Source organism: Bos taurus, chromosome 14 (assembly GCF_002263795.3).
Source record: "Bos taurus isolate L1 Dominette 01449 registration number 42190680 breed Hereford chromosome 14, ARS-UCD2.0, whole genome shotgun sequence".
Classification (NCBI taxonomy): Eukaryota; Metazoa; Chordata; class Mammalia; order Artiodactyla; family Bovidae; genus Bos; species Bos taurus.
In genome coordinates, this window is record NC_037341.1 from 1,597,428 (window position 1) to 1,606,019 (window position 8,592).

General features: G+C 61.6%; 1 pseudogene; it reads right to left on the reverse strand.

Moving 5' to 3' along the window:
- Positions 1–3,002: 3,002 nt before the first annotated feature.
- Positions 3,003–7,180, reverse strand: LOC112449566 (cytochrome P450 11B1, mitochondrial-like; annotated as a pseudogene).
- Positions 7,181–8,592: the final 1,412 nt, after the last annotated feature.

Sequence of the window (8,592 nt, forward strand, 5' to 3'; positions counted from 1 at the left end):
ATCAATGAAAGGGGATATTTAGCCATTTGAAACTGGCCCGCAATCTGACCGGTGTCCAGGGTTCTACAAGCACCTAAGACCCCTCCTGCAAGGTAGGCAGCTCCTCCCACAAGAAAGCTGAAGAACACTTTGTGGAGACCTGACAGATGTGGGATGCTTGGTCATCCCCCAGGGCAGCCACAGACAGAAAGCTTCCAGACACCAGCTGTCTGCTTAAATGAGCCACTGAGGGTCCTCGGATTCGAGCAAGGTTCAAGCTAATACTCTGAAAATCCCCCCACTCCAGCAACTCTACACAATCCAGAACATGTAGAAAGTGCATTTCTGTGCTTGTAAAAGGGCAGGATGTCTTCAGGACCAGGAAGCAAGGTGCGACCAGGAGCAGGGAGGAGGGAGCACGGATGCCAGTACAGCGCTGCCAGGGGAGGCTTGGGGCCAAGCCACCAAGCCTGATGGTCTGCTGGCCCCACTTCCCAGGGAAAGGCTTGAAGCACAGGACAAGAGTAAGATTAGGAATCACAACTAGAACCCTGCGGAGAGGCCAGGCTTTTAAAAGAAGGCTGAACTTGAAACACCTGTCAGCTGCATGTATTGTTTAATGTATTTATTTTTAATCGGAGGATAATTGCTTTCCAGTGTTGTGTTGGCTTCTGCCATATCTCAGCATGAAGCAGCCACAGGTATACATGGTTCCCTCCCTCTGGAACCTCCTCCCACCCCCTCCCTTCCCTCCCCTGTAGGCTGTCACAGAGCCCCACGTGGAGGTGAGACCTTGAAAACACTACACCAACACGGCAGCTGCCCTCAGCACCATCAGGCGAGCAGCGAGCCTAGCTTTGCAAGGTGGATTGAGGACAAAGCCCCGGATCCCCATTCCCTCCCGAGAACCGAGACAAGGCCCTCAAGGGGGTTTAGCCTTGACACTAGTCAGCCCAGAGGAGACCCGGGCTGAGCAGTGAGCACAGAGTGGCTCCAGGACAGCGACAGCGCTGGGCAAGAGATGGCAGGGCCCTGAGGCAGACCCCAGCAGCAGGGAGCACAGAGGGCGCTCCGGTTCCTGGCATCGGGCTTCTTAAAGGCACTACTGCAGCTACACTGAAAGGCCCGAAGAGGCGCAAGAATCATGAGGATCACACAGCAGACTCGAGACCGCAATAACCTGGAAGGTTGTCAGAAAGAGCCGGACAGATCCTCACACGGCAAGACGGGAAATTCCATGCCAGATCAAGAAAAAGGGGCCCCTCCATAGACTTGAAAGAGGAAATCTGGAGAAACAGGGAAATCCAGGAGAGGATCTGGAAAGCAGACAGAGATGCTTAGCTGGAGTTTGTCTCCACGATGTCCGTGAGCACTACCAAACCAAGTTCCTTAACGAGGGCCTTAGAGATCGGTCGGTCCTCACGGCTTCAGGCAGTACCCCTTCCATGGAAGTGCCATGAGACTCTTCCAGATGAGCGAATCCTCTGAGCCCCGGTTTTCTCACCTGCAAAATGGGAATGAGGGAGCACGTGCCTCTTCAGGCTGCCGTGAAAATCAAGCATCCACATGTGCCAAGCTCCGCACGATGACACACACTCACCACGAGGGGACTAGGTTTTCACTCCTTTCCTGTCACCACACTTGCTCCACTCGTTGCAGAGGAGGGCCACTGAGTGGTGGGAGAAGGATCGGATAGGTTGAGTGCCAGTTGAGCCAGAAAACTCGGCACTTCCCAAAAACCCATCTCACGGTGCCTCAGGGGGCCCAGCGAAATGGTGATACTATAGAATTCCCGTAAGAAGAACTCAGGGCTCACAGGGAATGAAGGCTGGGCCTGTATGCTGGGCGAGGGCTCTAGCTAGTGCCTGTGTGACCACAGAGTCTGGAACCTCCTCCCTCCTCCATGAATCTCTGGGTCCGTTTCAACAGTCCTGTCTGGGGTGGGAGAAGATCATACCGGCGGCCGCAGGCCTCTTTGGCCACGGATGGACTGGAGTGGTGACGGGGTGTGCAGCTCTTGTCCTCCTCCAGGGATCTTGGCACTGAACAGATGCCCTGGGGGGCGGTTCACTGGGGCAGGGAGAGTGGAGAGACCCCCCAGCCCTCAGTAGGGGCAGGGCTGGTGCAGCCAGAAACACGACTCCTCACACCTTGCTGCCTGCTCGGCCTGCCTGTTCCTCAGCAGATGAACTGGGGGTGGTGAGGGCGGGAGAGTGGAGAGACCCCACGGCCCCTCATCCTGCCTCTGGGCCCACTTTCTACCTGGGGTGTCACCTGGCCCTAGGTGGGATGGGACAGACTGCCTGCTTCTGCCAACAAGGGGATCCCAGTTGGCTGTCAGTGGTTCAAAGCCTCTTCCGGCCTTGAGATCAGGGTGGTCCCTCTGTGGGTCACTGTGAGAGGGTAGTGGGCACTTCAGACTGGCTCTACTGAAGGGAGTGAGAGGTGGCCCCACACCCTTCTTCTAGAGGCTTCTCTATGGCCGGCCTGCCTCGTGCCAGAGGGGTTCACCATCCCTCATGCTCTCAGATGAGTATCATTGACCCTGATGTCCAGGTGGGCTTTTGGCAGCGTCTCTTCTAGGAAACCTGACTCACGACCTGCCTGTCCAGGCCTGGGCTGGGCACTTCAGCCACAATCACAGATGACTGGCACTGCCAGGGTGAGCCCAAGAGGCTAGGTAGACAGATAACAACCCAGCTTGAAGGCAAGTCCATGCCAGAGCTCTGGAGGCAAAGGGGACGGCACTTGAAATGGCAGCCATCAGGACAGGGCACGCCCAAGGTGTCAGCTCTTGCATTGGAGCAGAATTGAGCACAGGAGGTATAAAGAGTGGACAGGGAGGCAGACGGTACAGTCTGAGGCCCATTGCTTGGATGGCCACACGAGGGGCCTGGGGCTAGTGCTGGGGTGACTGGGGTCAAGGGCCCTCAGACAGCGCTCCTTGCTGGAGAAAGAGCTGGTGGGACTGGGCATGCGACCAGGACCTGCGACCAAGGTTCATCCCCAGCTGTGCCCTGGCCTTGCTGCACAGGCCAGCAAGCCTGACCCACGGGGGCCTGTGCTGTTCCATGAGTGCAAAGTGCTGGCTGCACAGTGGTGTGACTCAAAAGTCAGGGCTCGTAGGAGAAAGAGGTGTGGCCGGGGTCCGGCAGAGGGGCTTGTAGGGTGCGTGGCCCGGCAGTGTGCTGACACGACTACTGGATGGCCCGGAAGGTGAAGAGGGGCAGGGTGGAGGGCATCAGTATGAAGCGGTAGACCATCTTTATGTCCTCTTGCTCCAGTGTCTCCACCAGGAAGTTCTTCAGCACCTAGGACAGAGGCAGGGTTCCACCTGGCCCCAGCCTGCCCTGCCTTCCAGGGCCCTGAGGCTGGGCGCCCCAGAACGAAGCCAGGGGTCCCCGGCCAGGCTGTCCACCCGTGCCCCTCGCGGCCCACTCACATGGTGCAGCAGGAGCAGCATCTCCACCTCGGCCACGCGCCGCCCCAGGCACTGGCGCACGCCAAAGCCAAAGGCCAGGTGCGGGAACCTGCTTCCAGAGCCCTGGCGGTCCAGCCAGCGCTGGGGGTGATAGCTCTCAGGCCTGGCGAACACGGCGGGGTTTCGACCCAGGGAATAGAGTAGGACCTTCACCAGCGTCTACAGGCAGTGGGAAGGGGCCAATGTCAGCTGGCCCCTGGGTGAAGGTCGGCGGGGCTCCAGGACCTCACTCACCCCAGCCGGGATGTGGTAGTTTTGCAGCACCAGCTCACTTGCCGCTCCACGTTGATACCCACAGGGTAGAGCCTGCACACAGCGGCATCCAGCAGGGTCATCAGCTGTGACCGACCCCAGACACCTCTGCAGCCTTCCTAGCCCAGTGCACATAGCCTGAGGGCAGCCCCCCAACCCCGGTCCCTCACAGGTCACTCCTGGCACTGGGAAGACCAGATCCTGAGGTGCTCCTTCCTTGCATCTCCAAAGTTAGCCAAAGCTCCCCAGGCCAGTGAGGACGTGACTGATGAGGGCCCCAGGACACTGAGGAGGGATCCCGGAGGAAGAAGCATCAGCCTCCCTCCAGGAAGAAGAAGAGGAGGTACAGGGGGATGCACCCCTGGGCAAAGGATCTGTCAGCCTCAGTTGTGGTCATCCAGCAGGCAAGAGGGCTCTGCAGGAACGGGGCCAGGGCCACAGGGCTGCATCACAGCGCTGGCTCAGGGAGTGCCTCCACCACGAGCCCGCACCTCTGCTGAGGTCCTGGGTGCCTGGCCCTCAGAGATGCTGGCAGAGGGAGGCTCGGTCTAGAGGCAGGACACTTCAGCTGCACTGTACACCCTGGGCCTGGCCCGCCCCCTGGGCTGGCTTCCCTGCCACCTGCTCTCTCCCCCACATGCTAGAACCTCTTGCTGCCCCTCCCATTAGCCAGTCACCTCCTAAGGATCGTCTCTGTCCCTGGAAAAGGTCTCTAGTGTGACTCTGCAGCCGAACCTCAGCCCTTCCCCTCCCCCCAGGACCCCGAGGACCTCTGATGCTGCAGGTACCCAGGCCTCCGGCCACTCTACACTCTGTCTGGAGCCTGGTTTCTCATGTGGGTCACCATAGACTCCTTCCCTTTGGGAAGCTGGAGGCATAGATTGGGGAGGGGCGTGGAGGAGACATTTGCCCTGGGAGGAGGCTGCCTGGAGGCAGGGGAGCTCCCTGCTCTATGGGAAGGGCTGCGTGCTGGCCTGACCGTGTCCACACTCCCAGCAGTGAGGTCGATCGTGTTGGCCTTGATGGTATCCAGGGTCATGTCTGCTCGCATCAGCAGCTCTGCCACGATGCCGCTGTAGTGCCACGGGTGGCCGAGGGCCAGCTCCTGATAGATTCTCTGGATGGCTCTGTTGGCTGCAGGATGCATAGCGACAGAAGCCCCGGGTCTGGCGCTGGGAAGCACTGCTCTTTGTCATCCTCCTGCCCTTTACCCTCCTCCATACCCCCAATTCTCCACGTCCTGCCCCAGTTCTCAGGCCCGCCCAGGCCAGCATCACTGCCGATGGGTCTGGGACCATAACGAAGCCACAAGCCCCTCCCGGGACCTCAGTCCTTCTGCGACTGTGGTGAGTGGAGGGGGCCCCGGGGTCCCTAGTCACCGCACGGCCCGGGCTCCGGCCCTCACCATACTGGAAGATGTAGTCCCAGGCCTCAAAGTGCTCCCTCCACATGTTGGTGCTCATCCACCGTGACAGGCGCCTGGGCACAAACATGAGCTGCACGGTGGACTTCAACATGGCCTCCAGCGCGTGGATAAAGTTCAGGCTGTCAGGGTTTGGTTGCTGGGTCAAAAGGCCAAGCCGCTCCCCGTAAAGGACTAAGGTGCTGGCTGTGGCAGGAGGGGTTCCTGAGCCCCGGGGAGCCCGGGCCTCAGGGCCAGCTCCCCCCACGCCCTGAGGTGCGCCTGCCTCCCCAGCCCACACCTTCGATGGTGTAGCGGAAGACGCTGGGTGCGATGTGCAGGGTCAGACTCCCCCGAGCATTCTGCAGCACCCTCGCCTTCAGGGTCTGGGAGAAGTCCCTGGCCACGCCATCCACCAAGGGTGTGTACTTCTGCAAGGCTGGCAGCGAGAGGACGTCTGGGTTCAGCCGCAGTCGGTCCAAACACCACTGGGGTCCATTGCTGTAGAGCAGGGAGCAGAGTGTCAGGGTGTCAGTCAGCAGTGGCCCCGTCCTGCACCCCACCTTCCTCTCTCCAGAGCGAAACGGGCCACACAGGGAGCCACCTGCTGGTCCTTAGGGGCAGGCTGATCCCGTTGGCATCAATGCAGCACCTCTTTCCTTGGGGCAGCGTCGTGTACATCACCCAGGCTGAGATGGGGGCTTCTGGCTGAGACTGCTGCTGGGGTGTCTGCAGACTCGCAGGCCCCCTGCCTGCCACACACATGTCCCCTCCGAGGCAATCCAGGCCTGGAGACTTCTTCTGAGAGAAAGGAGGCTGAGCCCCTGGGAGCTGGCCCAGCTTGCTCTCACCGCGCCCCAGCGTGGGCGAGGCCTCTACCATGCTGCCCGCCTGCTCCAGTCCTTGCACAGACCCTGCCCCTCGAGGCAGAATCCAATCGTGCATCTCCTGGTGTTCCCCACACAGGGCGCAGTGCCCGTGGGGGGCTACTCGCAGGGCCTGGGGGCTGGAGGAGGGGAGACGTGCACCCCGCTGGCAGGCCCCTCAGAGGTCTCTGCAGGCTTCCCCCTCCCTCCTCTGGCCCTGCAGGGAGGGTTCCCACTGTGGCTCGCCCCTTACCCGGTTCCAGGGCACACAAGTTGCCTGGGGCACGGGCCCGATCTGGAGCCGGTGGGCACCCTCTCCCCAGCCACCCAGGTGGGCCTCGGGCAGGCTCGCTTTGAGGCCCTCCCCGTCCCACATGCTCTCTGCACCCAGGCCGCCCTGCCCCTCCCTCCGCACCCCCACCGGCCCTCACAGCAAGAACACGCCACACTTGTGCCCGCGAGCCTGTCGGTAGGCCAGCCAGGGCTCCAGGATCATCCGCTGAGGGTGACGGCTGTCCGCCTGCTGCAGCCTCTCCATGTCCTCGGGCAGCATCACGAACACCATGTGTCTCCCTCCCACGTCGTACCTGTGGGGCAGAGCTCTGCGGTCTGCTGAGGGGCCGTGTCCTGCCTGGTCCCCGCTCCATAGAGCCAGGCGCTGGATCAGAGCAGGCGGGCCCTCCCGCGGTCTCACTGAAGCCTCCTCTCCTCTGGGGTCTGCGTTCTGTGCTCCCAGCAGCGAGCCGCCCAGGGCTCCTGCTCGACAAGGGCCCCAGTCTGCGGTGGCCGAGACGCACACCTGCCCCAAGGAGCCCCCTCCCTACCCCTTTCCCACGGCCCGGGTGCCCCTGCCGGGATGTGGTCAGTGGGATGTGGCACAGCCCTGGCCCAGTGGGACTCAGGCACCAAGGGGGACAGAACGTGAGGGTGTTCTCGCTGAGGTGAGCGGGAAGAGCTTTACCTGAAAATGGGCCCCAGCTCCTGGAAGGTCTGATGCATGTCCAAGTGCATGTTCTCAGAGCCCTGCTCCTTCCAGATCTGCAGCATCCGCATCCACTTGTTGCCAGGACACCGGGGCATGGCTTTGAAGGGCAGTACCGTCTTGAGGGCTGCAGTGGCTCAGGTGCCCAGTGGGCGTGCCTGGTGTAGGGACAGCCAGGGCCCTGCCATCCGCACCCTGGCCTTTACCCACAGTGCCATCCTGCTGCTCCCCACCCCCTCAGCCCCTTCTTTTTATCTCACCGGTCCTGCTTGCCCAGGCAATCTGATCACGTCACAGGCCAGACTGGCTCTGGGCCAGACCAGGAAGCCTGGGGCTGCGCTCAGGCTGAAGGCCTCCAGCGGGAGGAAGGAGATGGATGGCACCGGGTCCGGCAGTGACTCAGGCCTGCTGGCAGGTGGCTCTTGGCAATGGGGCAGGGTTGGAGCAGGGACCCAAAGGGGCGGTGGTGGGGCAAGAGGCCCCCTCCCTCTCCAGTATGGGACAGGCGCAAGATGGATGGGTGCCTTATCTTCGCAAGGGATGAAAGGGGACCTTGGGTATGTTCGTCTCTCTTCTACAAGGACTAGAACTGGGAGCAGTGGGAAGGGCTGGGCTCTCATCTCCTGCAGCCCCGGGTTTTGCCTACTCTTGCCGGGGCCGGATGCTGAGTCCAGGGGTGGAGGCAGGAGCCAGCCAGGGTCCCTCCCAATGGGGGCTTGCAGTCCCACAGGGGGCACTTAGGGGATGCAAAGACCCCACTGGCACACTGGCGTCCAGGGCAGTTTGTGGCCGAGGCTCTGTCTGGCCTGGCTGGCAGAGCTGAGGAGCAGAGAACCCAGAAGACGGGGTCACCGGCAGGGAGGGCGAGGCTGGCCTGCAAGCCCCTCCTCAGTCAGAAAGGTGAGAGGACCCTGCCCCCATGGGGTGTGTGCTCAGGGCCCACATCCTTCTTTCTTCCTGGAACATGAGCAGCTCCCAGGGTGGGGAAAGTCTATGACAGGGGAGTGGTCGTGGGCCCCACACCCTCCCAGGGACCCAGCAGGCACACAGCCGGAGCCCTCCCTGTGCTTGGGGGCCCATAGTTTCAGACCCTGTGTCGTCTCACCCACCCCTGGCAGCTCTCCCAGGAAGTCAGTCTTGCTGTCCCTGGCCCTGCTTTCAAGCAGGAGATTGACAGCAGGTCTTCTGTGCCCACCCCAGGTCCCCCGTGTGTCAGCGGGGCCCCAGGGCCCTCATGCTTGGGCCTCTGCAGAGGTGCCCAGGAGCCCCAGCCCTGATTTGGGGATGGTGCCCTGATGACACCACCTTGCAGGCTCTGGAGGTAGGACAGGGAACACGTGGGGCTTCTAGCAGGGTGGCTGAAGATCTGAGTGTTCCTTGTTCTTCTACTTTCACTCATTCCCTCTCTTGACACTTCCTTGGGGGATATTCAGCTGTGGCCATGAGTCAGAACTGCCAAGGTCTCTCATCAAGCCGAGATGCACGATGGGCCTCAGCCCCAGGTGGCGTAAGAGCTGTCCTCGGGCAGAGACGCAGCCTGGAGCCCCAGCCTGCCCTTGGGGTGCCACTGCCTCGGCCCAGCCCACCCTGGCCAGCCTCCTGAACCTGTTCCTGTCTGTGTGGCCTCTGC